The sequence below is a fragment of the Myotis brandtii genome, unplaced genomic scaffold (genome assembly GCF_000412655.1).
Source record: "Myotis brandtii unplaced genomic scaffold, ASM41265v1 scaffold285, whole genome shotgun sequence".
In the NCBI taxonomy this organism is placed as follows: domain Eukaryota; kingdom Metazoa; phylum Chordata; class Mammalia; order Chiroptera; family Vespertilionidae; genus Myotis; species Myotis brandtii.
The window spans coordinates 2274480-2297401 of record NW_005360891.1 but is presented as its reverse complement, the minus strand read 5'-3'; positions in this window follow the sequence as shown (position 1 = coordinate 2297401).

Genomic DNA, 22922 nt, shown 5'->3' with positions numbered 1-22922 from the left:
ATTAAGTATTTGCTGTGTTTACCATGCTTAGCTTTCTGTAAGGAATATGAAATAATGTTAAATGCCTCATGTTCTCAAGAAGCTTGAATTTTAAAATAAAAAATAAAGAAAAAATATAAATATTAAAAATAAAAAAAGAAACTTGAGTTTTAGGGGCAAAATCAGGCAGGCAGGCAAGCAGTTAGGAGTCAGTGGTCCTGGATTGTGAGAGGGATATCCAAAAGGTCCTGGATTGCAAGAGGGTGTAGGCCAGGCTGAGGGACACCCCCCCCTCATGAATTTCATGCACCAGGCCTCTAGTTATTCTAATAAAGTCTATAATGGAAAAGTACTGTGTATGCACTTTATATATATAAATTCTATTTTGATGTATCCATTACTCTGCTAAAAAAATCAATTCTCTGCCCTTGATCCTTTTTATATTCCTCTTGCCCTTATCACTAGTTTTGTTCATAATGTTCAGGTTTTGCTTGAGAAATAAATATTCTCCTTCATTCCCTCTAGAAAATAAAGTGCAATACTAGTGTTTCACTGGTACTGTAATGTAATCAATAAACACTCTGATTATTAATTCAATACCATAATATATCTTTAAGTGAAATTTAACTTAAGATCTATATGCTTTCCATAAATCTCTTACTAGCACATCCAAGGATTACAATGATCAAAAAAGACATTTTTTTCACTCTTTAATCTTTAGACTTATCCACCAAAATCTATGTTTTTAGCAGGTTTCTCCTTAAGAACTAGGATTACTGTCAAAGACTATTGTGAACAATATTCCCACTTGTACTTCAGTTTGACAACCCCAAATACGTTTTTGTTATGCACTGTATATTCACTTGGTGTTTGTACATCTTAAGCACATTTTCTCTTACAGCCACATGCAGTTTCTATGGTTACAGGTTCATTCCTTTATACTTTTGCCTTTAAGAGGCCAAACTACTACACATGAAAACAAAAGCCAAGGAGTAACAACTTAGTCTTAATGTTCCTTCCTTGAATTTTTGTTTTTAACCCAACAATCTTTAGTACAAATTAATTTCTGAATCCATTAATTACTATTAAATATAATCCTCTTATACAGTAAATTTCTAGATTCCCCCCCCCCCCTTTATATCTGTCTTTCATGAAGACTGCTTTTTGCGATGGGGCTTATTTAGTCCTTTACAAGATTCCAGTGTCTTGTATAAGATTTTTGCCAGAAAAAACATCCTTCTAAAAGTCCAGTGTGAATTCTAATTTTCTTTCTCTGTGAATCTATTGCTTCCTATTTTGAGAAGAAATAAATTCTAAAAGCTCACATATTTTTCTCCATTATATTCCTTCTCACCCGAATTTATCCCTTTTTCCAAATAATTTGAAGCTGCTGTCTGATCAACAAAATTCTGGTTGCTGGGGATTAAAGCAAACAATAGCTTCTGCTTTAGCAAGGCCGGTGATTTGGATAAATAACAATAAAAGTGAGCCAAGTCAGTGTGATAGGATCCCATTGAACAATCCATGATCAATGAGAGTGGAGGTCATTGTGGGAAAGATTTCCAGAGGCAGTGGGATGGAAATACCTTTGATAATTACACAAAAGCTGCTGGTGACTAGATGTGGCACACTTACCATAGGGTGCCTTTAATATTTAAAACTGCTTCTGGCTACATGAAGAGTGGATGGCTTTGGGAGGATAGAATGCCGCCAATAAGCTATGCTAGTAGTTAAAGGAAGAGCAGCTGGAAAGTTGCTTTCTCAAACTGACTGCCTACTCTCTCTTCTATCTTATTGATTTCTTCTTCTTTATCTAAAGACTTGACATAGTTTTAGTATTACATATAATTTTTTACATTGGATCTCTTTGATATTGGATCATTGTTTGTCGATTCAAAATATTGAGTACTTGCTCTGTCCTGCCTGCTCTTCTGTGTGCAAAGAATACAATAATGTGCAAAGGATACAATAATGTGCATTTCTTTACTCACCTGTTTTTTCCACTCATGTGCAAAATAGAGATTGTAATTCCTGCCTCATAAGGCTATTCTAACTTCTATTTGAGAAAGCTTAGTGTTGCCTAAAATTTTCTTTTTTTGTCATATCTCCATAAAACCTGTACAACTATTTTTTAAATTATTTTTTACAATTATTTTAATTCACTATATTTCAGCAAGAAATCATATCACTTAGTTATACTGGTTATATTTTCTCATTTGTATTATACTAAATATAGTATAAACCATCTTTGTGGTTTTAAGCTTTCATAACTTTGGAAGGATAAATTCTACAAATGCAACCAAAAATCATTTTAAAATTTACTATGTAAATATATACTTACGTGGTTTGGTTAATTTTCAATAATGCATTTTTAAAATATTATTGTGGATATATATATATATATATATAGCCATTTTACCATTTTAAGTGTACAATTAAATGGCATTAACTATATCCACACTTTTGTGAAAATATCACCACTATTTGTTTCCAAAACTTTCCCATCACCACGGAGAGAAACTCTATCTATTAAGCAATACCCTTCAATTTCTCTTTCTCCCTTTTTTAAATCCTCACCTGAGGATATTTTTCCCATTGATTTTTTAGAGAGAGTGGAAGGGAAGGAGGGAGGAGAGAAAGAGAGAGAGAGAAAGAGAGAGAGAGAGAGGAGAGAGAGAGAGAGAGAGAGAGAGAGATGTTAAAGAGATATATGGATTGGTTGCCTCTCACACGTTCCCAACTGGGGCCAGGATCAAACCTGCAACCCAGGTACATGCCCTTGACTGGAAATGTATACCACCACCCTTTGGTGCTCAGACCAATGCCCTAACCACTGAGCAACCAGCCAGGGCCTCTCCTTCTTTAATTTGTTTTTATGGGAAAAGCTTTCTGTCTTCCACCATTGAGTACAATATTACAAAACACACACACACACACACACACACACACACACACACACACACACACCCCAAAAAATAAATGCCCTTTAATCATGTTGAATACGTTTTCTTTTATTCCTAGCTTTCTGGCTGTTTTTAATCATGTGTTGGAGTTTGTTAAATGTCTTTTCTGTGTCTATAGAGATGGTCATGTGGTTGTTTTCCTTATGTTGAACCACGCTGCCTTCATTGAATAAATTCCTCATTGTCATGTCATGCAATTTTTAAATATGCTGTTGAATTTGCTTTGCCAGCATATTGTTGAGGATTTTTACATCTGTTTTCATGAGATTTTGGTCTGTGTTTTTCTTTTCTTGTGATGCCTTTGTCTGGCTTTGGTATAAGTATCAAGCTAATGCTGGTGTCTTACAATGAGTTAGAATGTGTTCTTTCCTTTTCCATTTTTTGGAAGAGTTTGAATCCCCTAGAGTACCTTCTATTAAAGAGGGGTGGCATACAGCCATATTTTCATCGTAAAAACAAACATACAATTCAAAACCAAAAGAGAGGCTGATTTTTGTTTCTCATGTAAAAACAACATGCTCAGCAATCAACTTCAAGATAGAAGGTGGCACTTTTGAGGGTCTGAGAGGAGGCTAATGGCCCTGGAGCACCGTTGCATGTGGAGGCACACCATGAAGCTGGAGAGATTGGCAAGGCCAACTCGTTTAGGGGTTTGCATTTCACTTCAGGTGCAATAGGAAGCCACTGAAGATTTACGGAGGGGAATGACCTAATCTAATGATGTTATAATAATCTTTTAATGATGAATTTTAAAGAGGAAAAATATAAAACCTTTTATTTACAGCACAAACTGAACTAAGTAAAAACATGTATAGAAAAATGACATGGTAAGATTAAACTTTCTTTTCTTTAAACTTTGTCACTAGTTTGGATGATATGAGGAGAAATAGGAAAGGAAAGATTAAGCAAGGGATTAGGATCATGTGCTAATGGGCTGCTGCATTATTCACAGAAGGAAGCAGGTAGCCTGGACCAGCTGGCTGCAGAGGGCATGGAGATGCTTGCTAAAACTCAGATATGTGGTGCAGCTAGAGGCTTGCTTGTAGTTTAGATGGTGGATTTGATGAGGAGGGGTTCTTACCTGAATATCTGTGTGGGTGGTACTGCCACATGGGAAAGAATGTAAGAATGATATATTTTAATTAATTCTATTTTGAATGTGTTAGGGCAATGGTTCTTTTGAAATATCCCAGTAGTGATGTTAAAAAGTCAGCCAAGTATAAGAACTGGAAATCTGAAAAGAGTTCATATAAATGAAAAATTCTTCAGAGTATAGAGAATGAACCTTGAAGGTCAGTCTCAAAGGAGTATGAAATTATAATTTTAAGTGGATAGATAAGTAAAAAGGCATAAAATGGTTATGATCACACTGGGAAAGTATTCATTCTAAGAAAAAGAGTTGGAACTTCAGTTGGAAGGTGATGGGGTGTTACTGAATGTGGTGTGTAGGAACTATCTTATAAGAGCAGTGATTACTGAATACAATCTGGTGTTGGTAAAATAGGTTAAAAAAGAAATTCTAAGTGAGGGATATAAAGCAGTTTCATTCTTATCAAATTATCAAAGATTTTTAAGAAGTATCACCCAGTATATGTGAGAGTATGTAAAATATAAATGGATACTAAGAATGAATATAGCTACAATCTCTCTGAAAAGTAATTTAGTATGTAAAGTATCATGTATAAGCTCATTCTATTTGACTAAAAATTCAAGGAATTTATACTAAGGAGAATAGAAAGCTTCCCATAACCCTTAAACACACACACACACAACATTCTTATAAACAATTATGCAGTACTCATTCAATAGTAAAAACAGAATAATTTATTAAATAAATTCTAGTACGTTCACACAAAATATTACCATTAAACCATTTAAATAATGTTTATACAGTTATTTAATAATGAGGTCAGTGCCATAATTAAGTTTCTTAGTAAAATTTCAACTTACCTAATATAATAAAGGCTAAAAACTAAACTATGTGAAACATTAGTCAAATATAGTATAGTGAGATTAACAATTACTTCTTTTTCCTTTCTAAATTTTCCATAGTTAAAATAATGACTATGGAGAAGCATTAAAAAAAAACACTGATAAAAAGAAAAAGCAATTGTAGATATTTATGCTTTAAGTAATAAAGGGATAAGTCAGCTACGTGATTCAAATGGAAATATAAGAACACTAGAGGCCTGGTGCAGGAATTTGTGCATGGGTCTGGCTCACTGGTCCCAGTTGGGGCCAATCGGGCCGGCAGGGGCCGGCAGGTGAGAGGGGATGTGGGAGGTTGGCCGGCCGGCCCCACCCACCATCAGGGTGGAGGGGGCCGATCAGGGCTGCAGTGTGTGTCAAAGCAACCAGTCTTTTGGTTGTTCCAGTGTTCCAGTCGCTTGGCTTTTATATATATATAGAAATTTGTATAGAAGTAATTATTATACTTTGCAATATTTACTGACTACTTATGCTGGTTCACATTTTGTTAAGCATTTTTAAATACGCTATCCTATTTCATTCTCACAATAAACTTAAATCTTTAAGGCGAATATTATACCCATTTTATAGATAAAAATTTTATTAACTTGCAGCATGTCCATTTTAGTAAGTTCACATGCCAAGATTCAGACCCATCTCTGTGTAACTCGGAACTACTGTACAATGATTCAGAAAACCCTGAAAAGGGGATGGTTGAAATTACTGGAGTAGATGACATCAGTTAAAGAAATGAGAAGAATATCTCATGGAAAGATCATAATTCAAGTACGGGAAGGATAAGGAGTTCACTGTTAATGCAGATTTGCTTGGAACCTGAACCCGTGTGGGTATTTTGCCTGAGTCAGATCATCGACTTAGCATCTCTGGCATATTCCTCTCAGCACCAACTCTGTTCCTTTTCTTCTGTGCTCTCCTCTTTCTGACATAACTCTATTCTGTGAATTTACCTGAATTATAACGCTCCTCCCATTTCCACATTGAAGATTTCCCAGAAAATTGCACACCACTCTCAACTTTGCTCAGTGTGTTCTTATGAGGCTGTGATGTGAACAGACAATTATAGCTTAGAATATATCAATTCTAATAGTCAAGACAATTATAGCTTAGAATATATCAATTCTAATATCATTGAGAAGTTAACCTGGGGTTCAACCAACTCATAAAAAGACAGTGGAAAATCTGATTTCATTAATAGGTGAGGATAGTCTGGACTCCTGATGCTCAATTGCTCTAAAGGAGGTAGAACAGAAAAAAGGAAAAAAAAAATATTTTCTTGTGATATATTTATTAGCTGATGAGTTGAAAAAGAGAGACACTGATAGTTAATAAAGCACTTTGATTTACAAATCTTTCAATCCATCTAGGTTATTCTATGCTGCATTAACTTTGACAGAGAAAGTGGAATCGATTTTACTATTCTCATTTTCACACCATATTTTTTGTGCCTTTTTTTCAGATTATATTCTTTTCTAGCTTTAGTCTCTTGAGTGTGGATACACTGAGCAGCATCAGGTGGAAAACATTGCTCAGAAGTCACTGTTCTGTGATATTGAGAGCATTTTTTCTATCTGTGATCAGCCATTACTTAAGACTAACCAGGATATCTATATCCTCGATCAATAGCACAAACTTTCTCATAACCAATGTTGAGGGCAGAATTAGTTGTTAGAGGTGTTACTTCTTGATTTTATGTTGTATAAGGAAGAAATGCCCATTTTTATTATCTGCTGAACTGAAAAGAAAAAAAATACTACTAATCATTAATAAAGTACTTTGACTTCTAAATCTTTCAAAAGCTAGTGACAATGGCAACCTTCAATTTCCAAACGTTCCTCTGCTGTTAATTAGTCTTAAATAAGCAAGAGGATGATTAATAAATACAACTGGATAACATGGATAAGCTTCATCAAAGACATACATGCTTCTTATGAATATAACGTTTTCATGTTCAGGATATGATCTATCTTAAAAGTAGAGACTATAACACAAAGATCATTTAGAAACACAAAATGGTACTTATAAAATCCCTTAACATATTTTTTATGCATAGATATATTTTTTTCCCCTCTTTGTTGTAAAAGATTTTAAATCCTAACAGGAGGAAAAAAATATGTATCATCTTTGGTTGTGTGATTTCATGTGTTGGTGTTACTTAATAATTTTACACACTTATTCAGAAGGAAAGGATGTCATTTAGTGAGCCATAGAGGTGAGTGTGCTTGTTTTTAATGTCATATATTAGGAATAAGGTAGAAAGGAACATTATCCTGGGGCAAAGGAAAAGTGAGTTCAAATTCCATAGGAAATTTCTTATAAAAGTGTCAATTATCTTTGATTTATTTAATGTAAAACCTGTCACTGGATTTAAATCTATCAGTTTTACTTTGATAAATATAATTCACAATATTTACCCTTTTACTTCAAGAATTCACTATTTGCAATTTGTTTTGTTAACATTTGACCTCCTTTAACCCTTTCTTCATAGACTTACCCTATGATTTGCCTGAACTATCTTGTATTTGTTTACTAGAATTGCTATAACAAATTACCTCAACATTGGTGACTTAAAAACAACACAGATCTTAGAGTATTGGAGGCCAAAAGTCCAAAACTAGTTTCCATGGGTCTAAACCAAGGTATCAGCAGGGCCAGGATCCCTGTGGAGCGTCCCCTGACTTGACTTTTCAGCTGCTGCAGCTGTAGCCCTTGCATTCCTTGGCTTGTGGCCCCTTCCTCCAACTTCAAAGGCAGCAGCATGACAGCTTCAAATCTCTCTCCAGCCGTGCGCATCTCATTACCTTTCCCCTTCTGTAGCATTGTCTCTCTCTGTTTACCTCTTTTAAGGACACTTTTGATTATATTAAAGCCCACCTGGACAGTGCAGGAGACTCTCCAAATCACAAGATCCTGAATTTAGACAGATTGGCAAAGTCTCTTTTTAAGGCAATGTTCACAGATTCCAGGGGTTAGGATATGGAAATCTTTGGGGGTCCTTATTTCATCCTACTAGATGCCTCAGGAAGACATAGTTTACATTATTCAAAATAAAGAAAACAAGTTGATATTTGATGATGTTAGAAATAAAGAGCATTGTAATGTGGGCCCTCAGCTGACTGAGAAATGGACTTTGATCATGTGATTTTTCCTTCACATTCAGTTCTATGTTAAAAAAGAAATGGAGAGAGAGAAATTTAAAGATATGTACACATCATTCTTTGAGGAGCTAAAAGTTTTTCTAAAATATATTCTTTTCATGTGTAAAATTGGTTGACAGATTCTGTAAAAATTATGTTTTAACATTCTAATTATCATACATATAAGAATTTCAATTAAGATATAATTGCTTTTAGGGATACATTTCACTTGTTTAATGCAAATTTTTGGTGATCTCTTTTTAATATACTCGTAGTTCAAATAAATTACAATAGACACTTGGTTAAAAGCTTTGTAAATGTTTACATGGGCTGGAAACCCAAGGATATTTCTAGCCTATCAAACACTGAGAAATAAATCTATCTTAACTTATATGACTCTCTGAAGGTTAAATTGCATTAGTTATATTCATGACTAGTGCTACAAATATGCATAAAAGGTTACAATCTATGATTTTCTCTGTTCACATGTCAAAAGCTATCTGTGGGCTTGGTTAACATGTCACTAGTGAGGAGTAGGTGCTTATCTATGGAGCTGCATTTTAGTTGTAAAAGAATCATGTTTGTCCATCTTCATCTACTTCATTGAAAATCTTCTGTGATTCAAATGAGAAATACTCTCATATTCTTTTGTTCTTGTGCTATCATATTTAAATGATACTTTCATAGTTTTAAGTTCTCCTTAATTTGACATTTTCTATCTTTTTCATTACCAACATAAACTAAATCAATGAATGATGAACAGGGAAAACAGAAGACCCCAGCTTGGTTGTGACTTGTAGATACAATTAAGGAGCTGCATGAATAGGAAGAGTGGTTTGTGGCTCTAGAAAAACTATAGCTATCCCATAATTTCCTATAGGTCCCAGTACTGTTATATGTAGCAGATGCTCAATAAATGTTTACCAAGTGATAAAAATGAATGGGTTTCACGTTTATATTTCTGTAACAATATCTGAACACTGTAATTGGACTTTTTTACGTATTGAATCTTAGCAGCAATCTTTAAAAAATATAAAGACGCAAGTGAGATAAAGCCTTTTCTATAGAACTAGGAACTCTCTCAGAAATTCTGTATGCTCTTCCACATTTTATATGGATGTGCTTAACTGAATATTTTATTTAATGATCCATTAGTAAAGGAAATAAATGCATCTCCGAAGAATAAATTAAGCAGTAGGGTTAGGGAATTAAATGTAAAAGCCTATAAAAAGTCCTCATTAAATCATTGAGTATTTCTCCTGGTGCATTCCTGCTGAGACACAGAACACCAGGTCAAGCTTGAAAACTCCCCCATTTTGTAGATGTTGACATGGCTATAGAGAAGGGGCAGAGTCAAGCTCACATGTTTTGGCTCTTGAGAGTTATTCACTAACCTACTGTATTCAGTGTCAACAAGGGGCTGCCCCAGACTGCCTCCAATTTGTTTTTGGTTCCTGTCCAGCACCCCATCACTCTGATCTGCAAACACTGGTTTCTCACTCCAGCTGCTTCTGAAGGTTTTCTGGTTGTTAACTGAGAGTCAATTGATCCCTTAACAGATGTTAACTGAAATCACTTAGATGTTACATCTCCTCGTAGGCAGTAGTTAAAATAGGCAATTCTTTTATTAATCATGCTCCTTTACGGACCCGTTATGTACTAGACACAGCTAAATGTTTTACATTTATTATTCAAGTTAATTTTTGCAGCATTTTGTTTTTATTAGGTAGCTATCATTTGTACTTTTAATTAACATGTGAAAAACTTATATTAAAACTATTTAATAACTTGCCCATAAACTCCTGTCTTTAGGGTCCTTCACTGCACATTGTAGAGATAGCATTTTCCATGGACTCCTCTTCCTGTTCCTTAGGCCAAACTTACTTCCAACTTGCATTTGTGAACTTTTACATTTATTGACTCCTTACCTCTAGCTTTTGTTGATTGAATTCAGACTTTGTTTGATTCTGGACACAGGTAGGACTTAATTCAGGTCGGATTTAATTCTTCTGGATTCTTCTCAACTTCTTCTGGCTTCTTTTCTCCTAATTCTATGCCTGTTTCTGTAATTTAGAAAGACCTGGTTATTACCTATCTGTGTTGGAAATAGAATATCCTGATGTTTTGAGCTTGGAAGTTGGATTAAAAAGTGAATTATCAAACAAGTAAGAAAAATCTAGGTATAGAGTTCTTTTCTCTGATGGCCCAATTTCTGTGTTATGATCACACATTGTTTACTATGTGGGAGCATATTTCTCAAAAAACCTTGTTACTTAGGAAGCTCACTAACATGTTTTTCATTACCATTATGATGGGCTTATCTCAATTTTAGTATAAGTTAATTAAGTTTTACTTTTCTGCAGCTCTAGCATTTCAATTTCATTAGCTTCTTTTATGCTCATATCCGGGTATATTTGACTGATCTCTCTATTGATCTTCCTTTTATATATTTCTATTTTTCCAGTGTTCTTTTATACATATTGACCAATTATAGAATTTATATCCTGGATTGTGTTGAACAATTCTAAGTCATTGACTTTTTACATTTAGCCTTTATCATGAAATGCTAGCCTATTGTTATGCCAGTGAAGTAGATTATCTCTTCTCTTAGTAACCATATTTCCTTTGGCTGCTGTCATGGGATTCATTTCACATCAAATAACTTGATGGCATTTAAGAGATATCTGAATCCCGCTAAGACTAGTTCTTAGGTACTTTGGCTTATTTAATTTCTGACTAGCTATCCTTTTAGTGATGTTATTTCCTACACTTGTCCTCAAATATGGTGGTTATACCTTGTTGAGAGCCTAAAACTCACTTTTCACTACTATACTTAATGGAAAGGTAACATTTTACAAATAATAAATAAAACCGTATGGACATAGCATTAGTTCCTTAATGAAGGGACATAACTTGCCACTGAAGTATTTTATCTAAAAGTTTTTCAAATTAGTTGGCTTATCAATAACGAGGGTGAATTTCCAGCCAGATTTCCTTGTTATTGGCTGCAAATAAAGAGAATATCAATAAACTGGGTAGTGTTCTTGTTTTTTGGTTGCTTGTACTTTGAAACAGCTATGATGTGAGTGATATAGTAGAGATAGAAAGACCCCACACACAATGGACTATAGATGGGAACACACGCTAACCTAGCCAGATGCTGGACTGGACTGGACTTTAATATGGAGTGAAACTTTGGGCAGTGGCTTTAATTCTCGCCCTGCTAAAGACAAAATGGGACTTTTCCATGATGGAACAGGGGGAGATGGGACCTTGGAGGGAAATACTTTTAGTGTTACATCACCGATAAAGCTTTCCACACAACCTCATCCTCTCGTGGGGCCTCAGGAAATTATTGTTTCCACAGCACCCTAAGAATCCCACTTCCACCAGTTTCAGGTGGGGACACAAGGTACTTCACCAATGTCACTTTCATAGCACTGTGTACATACTACCAGGACACATTCTCAGACTGTATCTTAATAACACTTGTGTGAATCGAGATTATGATGCTGTAAAGATGATAAGCATTGCTTTTAATGTACCTGTGCCTAACACAGAGGCAGGTACATAATTTATAATTATACACACAGTTGGTATGCTGAATAAATAAATAGCCAAATTAATTTAACTGAAATAGTTGTATGCATTGGGAAAGACTTTCTCCCAACTTTGTATTTGTAAAGTATTAATAAAATTATAATTATTATCAGATTTAGGTATTTTGGGTTATAATTAAAGTTAAGCAAAAGTAACCATTACGTCAAGCCATTCATAGAAATAGACAGACATATAGAGATAGATAAGCAAAAATATAAGGTCTTTGAATATTTATAGAGAGACACAAAGAGTAAAAGAAATAATAACATCCAAATGAAAGAGATAAAAACAATAAATTTGTGATTGAAAGGAAAAATGGAAGAGATAGAGAAAAATTCAGAAGCAGTCAGATACATAATTATAGGGAAAACTTATTTAAAAGAGGCTAATTAGAGTGAGATTAAATAATATCGATAATAACAGCTATATATCCTTGATATTTGAAGCCAAACAACTGCTTTATCTTCATTGAGATACCCAGAAGGCCTGATTCATTTCAATATTTTCAGAGATATCTTGAAATTAAGACTTAATAAATTATTCTGAACATTTTTCTATCAAGTCAAATTTGGTTTCAATGTTTATTTGAGTAGGTATCATTTATAGCTAAATCCAAAATGATGGGAAATATCAGAAATGAAGAAATTTGCCACTATTAAAAACTTTTAAAAAAATTTCAGAGGCTTTTGATATAGTCATAAGAGTCTATTTTGGGGAACAAGGTTTTGTGCATTGTAACCTGTCATGTGCTCATAAATGTTTAACAACTGGCTCTCAGATGAAGAAGGGGAAAGACCTGGTTTGTAGTATTTGCCAAATTCTATGGTGTAAATATTCTGACCATGGTCATCACTGAATGTGGACCTTGGGAGAGATGTGCCCAATGCATACAAAGGAAGATAACCCATTTTTTGATACTTGATAAGCATGAAATAATGGTAATTACCACAGGAAATTTTTACCTGTGTTAATCATCACTGTTTCAGTTGCAAATGTCACAAATCCAACCTAACTCAGCTTCATTTGGTTTTTAAGATCATTATTGTGTCTTCATATCACTGCAAGAGTTAAGATGTAAGACTGACTCCACCATAGTGGGGCTCAGGGGTTCCAGTGATTTCAACTTTCCTGAGATGTGAATCTTTTCTTCATTCTTTTCTCTGTGATTGGCTGCATTTTCAGGTGGGTTTTATGTAATGAACAAACTGTAGATAGTTCCCATAATTACTACCTCTTTATGTTTATCCTTTTCTCATAATCCTATTTTGACCCCTTATAAATGGGACATCTCTTTATTCAAAAAGCTTATGGTCTGGTAATGGAGAAAGGTGACTATCAATATGCTAAAGTACAAAAGTATTAAACTCCAGGAGAAAAATGTGTTAACTAGCATTGTATGCTTAGTTTTCTTATATATATTCAAAAATTTCAAAAATAAATTATAAATTTTAGATAGAGGCTGCATTTTATAATTTTTCCCTTTGTAACCATATAAATTTGAATGGAAATTGAAAATCTCATCATTATGCTATTTGCTACAATAATTAATAAAGAACCTTGATTTCATGCTGTCCTATTACCAGAAATGTATATTGTTGCCCTTTTAGAGTAACATTTTCTGACTTGGAAAGCTGTGTGTGTGTGTTTTTGTTTTGCCTAGAATAGTGGTCGGCAAACTGCAGCCTCTTGAGTGTGGCTCTTCCACAAAATACCACGTGTGGGCGCGCACGTACAGTGCGATTGAAACTTCGTGGCCACACTCAAGGGGACAAAGAGCCGCATGTGGCTCACGAGTCGCAGTTTGCCGACCACTGACCTAGAGTATTTAGTCTTAATAGTAAGCCATCACTCTGTAAAGTATATTGTCTAACCACTCTGTTGTGCACCTGAAACTAATACAGAATAATATTGAATGTGAACTATAATTGAAAAAAAAGATGGAAAATTGTATGTTATCTGTTTTTCATCATAAAAACAAAACAGTAAGCCATACTGCTAGAAAAAAAAAATGAGATGTTCTATTTCATAAAATTTTTATCTATTTCTCTTCTGATATTTCTCTTTGAAGTTGGAACTTCCTGAGCTTTTTAAATTTTTTTTAACTTCCTGTGCTTTTAACTGCTATTTTCTTCTCTGGTTTTGCACATCGGTTATAAATGCTTTCATTTGGTACTGATGACTTATGCCAGATATGGTTAATAGCTCAAAATTTTTACTGTGTTACCTTTTAAGTAATTGGGTATGATGAAACTCTCTCTAAAATGTACATAAAACCAATTTTGGTGGTTTCTTTTTTCTTTGCACTTTCTGTTGGAATTCAATTCTAACTCCGTTGCAATGATATTCAGCTAACTCTGTTATAAAGAATGAAGTTGTTAAAAATAACAAATTTGAACGTGTTGATAAACTTTTCAGGTTTCACCTAGTAGGAAATTCTAGTGCTAATGTGTTCAGTTTGGGAGAATAATAAAAATGTTTCTCAGATTTCAATGAGGTTACATTGAGAAATAATGATATGTTATGATCTAATTTTTCAAAATAGACACAAAGTTCACCTTGCGGCTACTTTGCACTGTTGGGTGATTAAAGAAAAATTGTTCATTTTGTGTCACAGTCATTTTTCGCCTCTGTGAGTGCTTAAACATTTATTCAAATGTGTCTGTTCTGAATTCCTAATAGTAAGTAGTGCCAAGTACCTCCAGCTCTTGCAGTTTAATATTTAAAGTGACTGGTAGTGATTTCCAAAATCTGGTACATTAAAGAAAAACAAATACCTAATGAGGAGAGTGAGAAATAGAACATACTCTCTTAAAACTATTTTTAGTGGGATAGCAATTGAATTTTATTTGGATAATTTTATTTTAATTTTTAAAAAGAAGACAAGAGTTTAGATGCTTATAAAATTCGGGTGACAATTCCCCATCAATCTGCATTTCTGCACATCTTTTAAGCAAGGCACTGACTGCTTTTTGTTCCATACTATCTTTTCCAGAATGTTTGCATTGAAAACTGTCTTAAAAGACAGTATCTCTTTTTGGAGCAAAGGACAAATATGCCTCCTGTTTAGTACAATAAAGGCAATGCCTTTCTCCAGGACTAGGGGCAAGCATGCTGATAAGTTATTATAAAATATTCAGGTTCCCTGAGCTCAAGAGTTCCTCTGCCATAACCCAGCCCACTGCCTGTGTAGCTATTATTTGACCAGTTCACATAGCCACGTGGGAATTGTGGCGTAGGGAAACACCGTAGGAATGCTGATACTCTAGAGACTGCCCTTGTTCTGTGTAATAATCTAGCCTTCATTACTGACCCAGGAGTCTTGTCTTCCCTCAGCATCTGTAAAGTTGTAGCAGTCTAACTTATTAGGTTGCAAGGAGGGTAAAATCTCAGACCATTTAATAGTTCTTGACAATAATAAGATTAATTACTACTTCATGTAACTGACAACTGGAACCTTCAAAAATTATTATAGTAGTCACTTTTACTAAATACAGTTGTTCGACATTATATATTACATGGGCAGATCTCTAGAAATGTAGGCCTGATTTTATGACATTGATATACAAAAACTAATAAATGTCATATATATTATATTTGGACTAGTTCTGCAATGATTTTTCATCTACATATATAAAAGCTTAATATGCAAAGTGTCCCCTCGGGAGTTCAACCAACTGGGAGTTCGATCGCTTGCTATGATGTGCGCTGACCATCAGGAGGTGGCGTGGAATGAAGGAAGGCCCCGGCTGGCAGCTGGCAGCCAGGGAAGGGAGGCCTCGGCCGGCAGCCGGCAGCCCCTAGGGACCCTACCCATGCACAAATTTCATGCACTGGGCCTCTAGTTTTCAATAAAATTATTGCAGTATTGTAGACTTCTAGAAGTATTCATTAGGATTAATTGTGCCCTCTATATGGACTGGAACTGATGGACTTCACCAAAAGTTCTATTTGGATTTTTAAAGAGTGGACTTTATTTTTCAGAGCAGTTTTAGATTCACAGCGAGCTTGAGTCATTGATCTGATTCAATTATAAAACAGAGCCTATCTATAGAAAGTTAACCCTCAACAAAGCATGGGATGCATTAACTATGGCAGCCATGATTTCCACTAATCCTGGTTTTGCAGTGTATCTAGAGTGAATTGAGACATTAGCTCTAAATCAGGAATTAAGGGAACCGTCTTTTCTACCATGATGAATTTCTCTCCTCTAACTTTGTAGTGCAGGGAGGAGCCACTCTGTCTATATGGTACAAGTTAATTATGTGACTACATTTTCAAGAGACCTCTCTCCTTTGAATTATTTTATCTGCGCTTTTATTAGTATCGACCCTATAATGACAGAACTTTGCTTAATTCAAGGAGTCTCTTACCTATATTTACTGAATGCCTCTAAGAAGTATAATAAAGCATTCAATATTTTCAATATTTAATCCAACGTAAGGAGAAAAATGTGTGTGTATTTGTGTTGGGTACGTGAAGAATAGGTACAATAAAAATAACAAAATGGGCATTTTATTATTTTTTATTATCATCATAATTATTTTTCATGTTAACTTTTTTAAAAATATGTTTTTATTGATTTCAGAGCGGAAGGGAGAGGGAGAGATAGAAACATCAATGATGAGTGAGGATCTCTGTTTATCTGCCTCCTGCATGCCCCTACTGGGGAGTCAAGCCCACAACCAGGCATGTGTCCTGACCAGGAATCTCATGGTTCATAGGTCAACATTCAGCCACTCAGCCACTCTGGTCAGGCTCATGTTAACTTTTTAGTGAATAAAATTTTTTTTAGAAATTGGTAAAATAATGCCCAGTAACAGGTGATTATGAATTGAATACTGTGAAAGGAAAAAAAAATCTCAAAAAGGAAATGTTCTAATACATGTTCACATTTGTAAAATCTGCTGTAGGTCACACAACATATGTTTTTAGGGACCCAGTGACAAGGTTAATGATTGAAAAAGAAAATTTCCAAAGTGATTTTAATGAGTTTTGAATCGTTTTAATCGGGTGAATTAGGGGGATTGGATTACTGTATAGCAGGGCATTTTACAAATGTGACTATAACCAACCTGTAGTTCCCTAAATATTCTAAGGGGAGAAGTAAAGGTTTGATAGAGTGTTGCCCTTTAGTCACTAATGTGATACTTTAAAATATACAGGTGTTTGATTTTCAAAGCAATCACTGAATATTTCAGCAGCGGTATAAGAATTTTGCCTCTGGGTGGCTCTTAAAAGTGTTTTATGTGACATGATTGGCTCTTGGCTTAGAAAAGAGATTAAGAATCACAAGAACCTTGTGGATATTTTTCAGCCCAGTTGGGTTTTAAGCTCCATTCCAAATGAAGCTTATTTCAAAGGTCTTTGAGGAAAAAAATTTACAAAGGCCGAGCCTGTTCAGTGACGATTAGCAGTAAGACTTCATACTGCATACTCTGTTGTTGTTGGGTTTTTTTTTTTTTAGCTCTAACCCCATGATTATTCCGAGAGAAGGGTGATTTTATGGAGTGGTGAAATTGCAATAACATATTTTTAATTACTTGCTTGATTCTTTTCTTTTAACAATGTCCATGTCCCTTTTAGCTCTGTTGCAAGTAGCAGTGTAGGCCCACAATATTTTTCTCCATATGCCCAGGGAAGTATATAAGCACAATATCTTAGGAGTGTTAAGATAGTATAAATATGGAGCTTGCCTTTGGTACCAACCTTCCCAGGTGAAGACTTTTTCACATGAGTTCCCAGTACTTATTACCTAGAATTTTCCTTGGAAGTGGCAAGCCCTCTGTAGACTCCAGAGTGCCAAAGGAGTTATGTCCGATCGATTCTTCCAGTGTAATTTTTGTCTAGATGGTGAGGTAGATTCTTAGTGCTTCCAACTAGGTCATCTTCCCAGAATTCTCTCACATATATATTTGAGGCTGGAATTAAAAAGGCCTTTGTAAAATATGGTAACTAACTGGTTTGTCTTTAATGCAACGAAGAGTAGATGGTGACATGGAAGGGGCTTGTATTGTGTTTCAGTCTCTCCATTTGTGGCCTTCAGTACATCTATGGGAAACAGGCTTTCCACCAAATATGGATAAAATAGCACGCACTTCACACAGACCTTGTGAGTAATAAATAAGATAATATAAGGAAAGGTACTAGCATTCAAAAATGGAGGTGAGCTGAGGCCCTTTCACTCTTTATTTGTATTCTTATGTGGTGTCATTTGGAGAAGAAAATGTTCATGCGACCCAAGTGATTATTTACAGACAACCTGTGCTCCCAGATGAATTCAGACAACCTAGAGCAATTGAACTGCCTTCAGTGGCTCCCAGAACACAACCCTGATCAAAGATGAAATTAGAATTGTGAGCAATCAATGCTCTCCCTTGTGCCCAATGTTCTAGTTTCACACAGAATAAAAACACAAAACCCCACATGCCAGCTTGAACAGCCATTCTGTATCTACCTCAATCAAAAGGAAATTTCTGTTGCCGGTGGAAAGAGTATTCTTTTGCAGAGGCACTGGGAAATGCATTTGGGGACCCACACATAGGAGGACTTGAGGCATAGTGGCCAGATTTTTTGGAGCAAAAACAAAAGATTGTACCCCTCCACACATTACTCCCAGCATCGCCCCTCCCTGTGGTAGATGTCTCATCCACAACCAGGTGACTCCGCTCCTTCTCACTGTGGAAGAAGTCCAGCCTGCAGGGCCACACCAAGCCCAGGAGGAGGCCAGGACCCAGAGCTGCCTTGCCTTTGCCTTTAGCCTAGCATTCCAGGCTCCAGGAGCCCAGCACAGTCTCTGTTCCCTTCCATCTTGCTTTCCTTTCCTGGCTGCACTTCAGCCCCAGTGGCTGCCACACCTAGGCCCGCACAAGAGAGAACTTGCCAATGCCCTGGGCCTTTGTTAAGCTTGGGAAAGGCTCAACTTTCTTTCAAATTGATCAACCTTCTTCCTAATTCTTTGTGGGCTTGTACTGGGCCCTCCCCCTATACAATCCTTTCCCTGGATCTCTGGGCTCCTCTGCTCTTATCCTATGCCATCTTTTTCCAAGATTTTTTCCAGACTAGACTCCTCCCCTTTATGGTCCCCATTTTTCCTACTACCACTCATGCATCAGCAGAGGAATTTCCCCTTTACTTGTTCTCCCCCCTCTCCCAATCTATGGGAAGAGGCAGGTTATTCCCCCCAGATATTAGAAAGACAGTCTTCCCTGATGGCCTGTTCAGGAATCAGGGATTGAGTATCTGTAGAGGAGGGTGTCCTGTCCCCTGGGGTGTCTTGAAGCTGCCCCTACCTAGTTAACCAGGCTTAATGTCTGATTCCATTTTCTCCCTTCCTTTGGTAATAACTAACTACCTACTATAATAAATTCAATGGCATAAGAACCAAGGGAATTTGAACGTAATATTATATTTCATGAAAGGTTGTCACTTTTAAGAGTGATTTTCTAAGATCTAAAAACAGTGAGTTTCTTTTTGGTGCATCCTCATGGGTTTGCTACAAACGTTGTGAAATGTCAAGATATGACATTGCAGTTGAATATACTTCAAAATATGAAAAAAATATGAAATAGGCCAAATATACTTCGTGTTTGCTCTCTTCCATTTCTAAAACATTTTTTGTGTGTGAAATAAACATAAAAAAACCTTAAGTGAGCTGTATTACAAAATGGAAAACACTTAAATACTGATTTAGAGGACCATATGACAATCTAATCTTGGATAATTAAATGTAGATAATTTGTTAAAGTCACAAGACACATGGTAAATTTTGTAATGTTTACATGAAAAAGGACTTCAAATTTTGTCATTCTGGTCATTAATTATGTTTGTATCCCCAATAATTCCTACTTGATAATCTCTCCAAAGAGGTTTACAATGCTTGTATCTCCTCTTAAATAGGAGTCACTAATCATAATTGTGGGCAGAAAAGCTGAAAAATATTTTGATCAACACAAAAGCTTGCCTGAAGCTGTTAAATGTTAAAATCCTGCTTTAACTGTTCACATTATGGTTATTTTTCACAGATCTCTGGTGAATTCTTCTTAAGGATCAAAACTATGAGAATGTTTATCTTCCTGTTTAGACTCAAAAATTGAAAATGTCCAGATGATGGTACTCAAGAAAAACTGCACTCTTTCAGAAACGGGGCTCACCTCAAAAGTAAATGAAAACAAAAATGGGAAACAAGAAGACAGTTTTTATCTCAGATGGTGAGAGCCACTGCAAATCCCTGGGGACCACTCCTGCTGTCAGACTTTTAGTTCAGGGAGAGATGCATTTATCAGCTGGAGGGAGAAATGAATTGCTTCTGTTCCCACACAGGTAAAAAACATAGTACTCAATCCAAAATGGTCAGACCTATAGAATCTGGTTCTTATTTTTCAAAATGGATAGTGTCATCTTATATAACCGTGACTAATTTTCGTATTTTCTTCTTTTATACCCCACCACTCCCTTCAGTATGCCTGTTGACAATAATAAATACTCATATGCAATATGCCAAGGGTGTTATTGGAACTCAGGTGATTTAGAAATTAATTCTCTCTGAATTACTAGATTTTGACTAGCTATAACAAACACAAAATCTGCACAAAATATGAACTAGACCAATTGCATGAGAGGGAATAATTGTTGTCATGCTAGATAAGTTACTCGGGAAATACCTATCTCTACAATCCTAATTATGGATTAATACACTAAGCCTCAGAGAGAGATTCATGTTTGATAGCTGATACGTGCTAGAGTTGGAACAGGTCTATCCAACCTCAAATTTTGCATTTCTACTGCATTACAATGGGAGGTTAGAATAAATGCTTAATAAGACCCCCTTCAGACCCCAAGAAGCTAAGGTTCATGTGACATAGGCTATTTTCATGGATGGCCATGACCTAATGGTGAAACTGCCTCTATAGCAGTCTTTTAATGGTTTTTAATATCATTAGAAAAAATTTCCTAATTAAATACTGGTATGAAATTAACTTAAGAAGAGGTAAGAAAAAGCATAGGCTAGGTAGAATGGTGGGGTATTAATCTTAAAATATTCACCTGCATTTTTGCAATGTATGTTGCAATATATACAATCGTCTTGGAACCCTATTGAGAAGCTACGTGTGTGTGTGTGTGTGTGTGTGTGTTTAGAATGTTGCAACTAAAGTTGATGTTATCCCATGAATATGGAATTAAAGAGTAGGAATTATGCAATAAAACACTTGCTGTGAAATCATATAGAGTGTGATTTTATCTGAAGAATAAACCTGTTTAGGATACTTGCAATGGATACTTTTTGGCATGTTCCCCTTAGCTTATGCTATAGCATGCTGTTAAAGAATTACCAGGATTTTATTTGCAAGATATAAAAAGGAGACAGTTGTGGCTATACAACACAGGCTGAGTTTGCCTTAAATGGTATGAGTTCAAGTCCCAGCTCTCAGCCTTAATTTTCCTTTTTATTCACAACATGGACTTATCATTGCTGAGTTCACAGGGTTTGATGATGAAGACCAAAAAGCAGTGCTGTGTTGCCCAGGGAGAAATATGTCCTGTTATAACACCGATGGTTAAGGATGAATGCTTTTGTGTTCACTCAGTGTTCTGACATAATTTATTTAATAACTCCTAAAAGTAGAAATTTCTATAAGCAGTTAACATAAAACATACAGATGTTTTAAATTACGTGTAAAGTATATCCACTATCTCAACACTAACAATTGGCCATTTATGGCAAATGGAATTTTTGCTGTCTGTATCCTTTTCAGAAAGTCTTTTCTTTTGCTACCCTGCTGATCTGCTGTGCCCCATGCTGTTCTTGTATCATATCTGTTGAATCGAAATGGACTCATCTTTGTTCCAGGCTTAAACTACTTTTAGGGAGCTTTTCTTTCTCTATTTGCATTTTATTTTTTACACTACAACTTCCATGTTTATGGATTTGTATTGCTGTAGCTCTCACTGTTCCTAATTTAGTCCTCAATAGATTTTTGGGACGGTGCACGTTTAAGAATCTTTGTTCTCTTGTAATAGGTATTGTGCAAAATGCCTAACTGTAAGCCAGGGGTGACATCCTTCTCTAGCAGGGGAAGGGCCATCCGGGTTATTTTGGATGTTGGCTGTAAGTGAATAGCTTTCAGGTTGGTCACCACCTGAGAAAGCTTTTCCTGCTGTGTAGATGTCATTGGCTTTAGGATACTTACTGTGCGGCACACACTCTTGAAGATTTCTCTAGGAGACGGTAGTCTGAGATGTGGTGTTTAACTATTTTGAGCCCTGTGTGCACAGACTATGAAAATGTTTCATATCTTTAAATTTCTCATGGAAATGTGGAGTGTTATTACTATCACTGTTACTACCATTATAAACTCTCATGCTTTCCCATAATTTGGGCTGGATTTACCATTGACGGAGCAAGTGACTGTTTATTGGAAAGGCCCCTCCTTCTCAGGTTACTGTCTAATCTTGCAATTACTAGTCCAGAAGTAAAAATATGATATATTTTGTTGTGTGTGTGTGTTTTTTTTTGCATTCAGATTCATTAAATAAAATATTATTAAATGCCCATTATGTACTAGGCCCTAGGGGCACTCTTCCATGTACTAGAACAGTGGTCGGCAAACTCATTAGTCAACAGAGCCAAATATCAACAGTACAACGATTGAAATTTCTTTTGAGAGCCAAATTTTTTAAACTTAAACTATATAGGTAGGTACATTGTTATTAACTTAATTAGGGTACTCCTAAGGCTTAGGAAGAGCCACACTCAACAGGCCAAAGAGCCACATGTGGCTCGCGAGCTGCAGTTTGCTGACCATGGTACTAGAAGATATAATAATTTATATTAATTATATTATCTTTTGTTACAAAAAGTACCTTTGGAGGGACCATGAGTTGTAACCATGATCCTTTAATGGCTAGACATTAATGAGCTTGATGTTGCTCTTCAGCAGTGTTTCCAAAGATGGTCCCCACACCAGAAGCATTGTCATCAGCTGGAAACTTGTTGGAAATGACTTACTGATTCAGAAACTCTGGGGGTGGCCTTCAGCAATGTGTGTGTGTGTGTGTGTGTGTGTGTATGTCTGTGTTTTAATATGTTTTTATTGCCCTAGCTGGTTTGGCTCAGTGATAAGAGTATCAGCCTGTGGACTAAAGGGTCCTGGGTTTGATTCCAGTCAAGGGCACATGCCCGGGTTGTGGGCTCGATCCCCAGTGGGGGGCCGTGCAAGAGGTAGCCAATCAATGATTCTCTCTCATCATTGATGTTTCT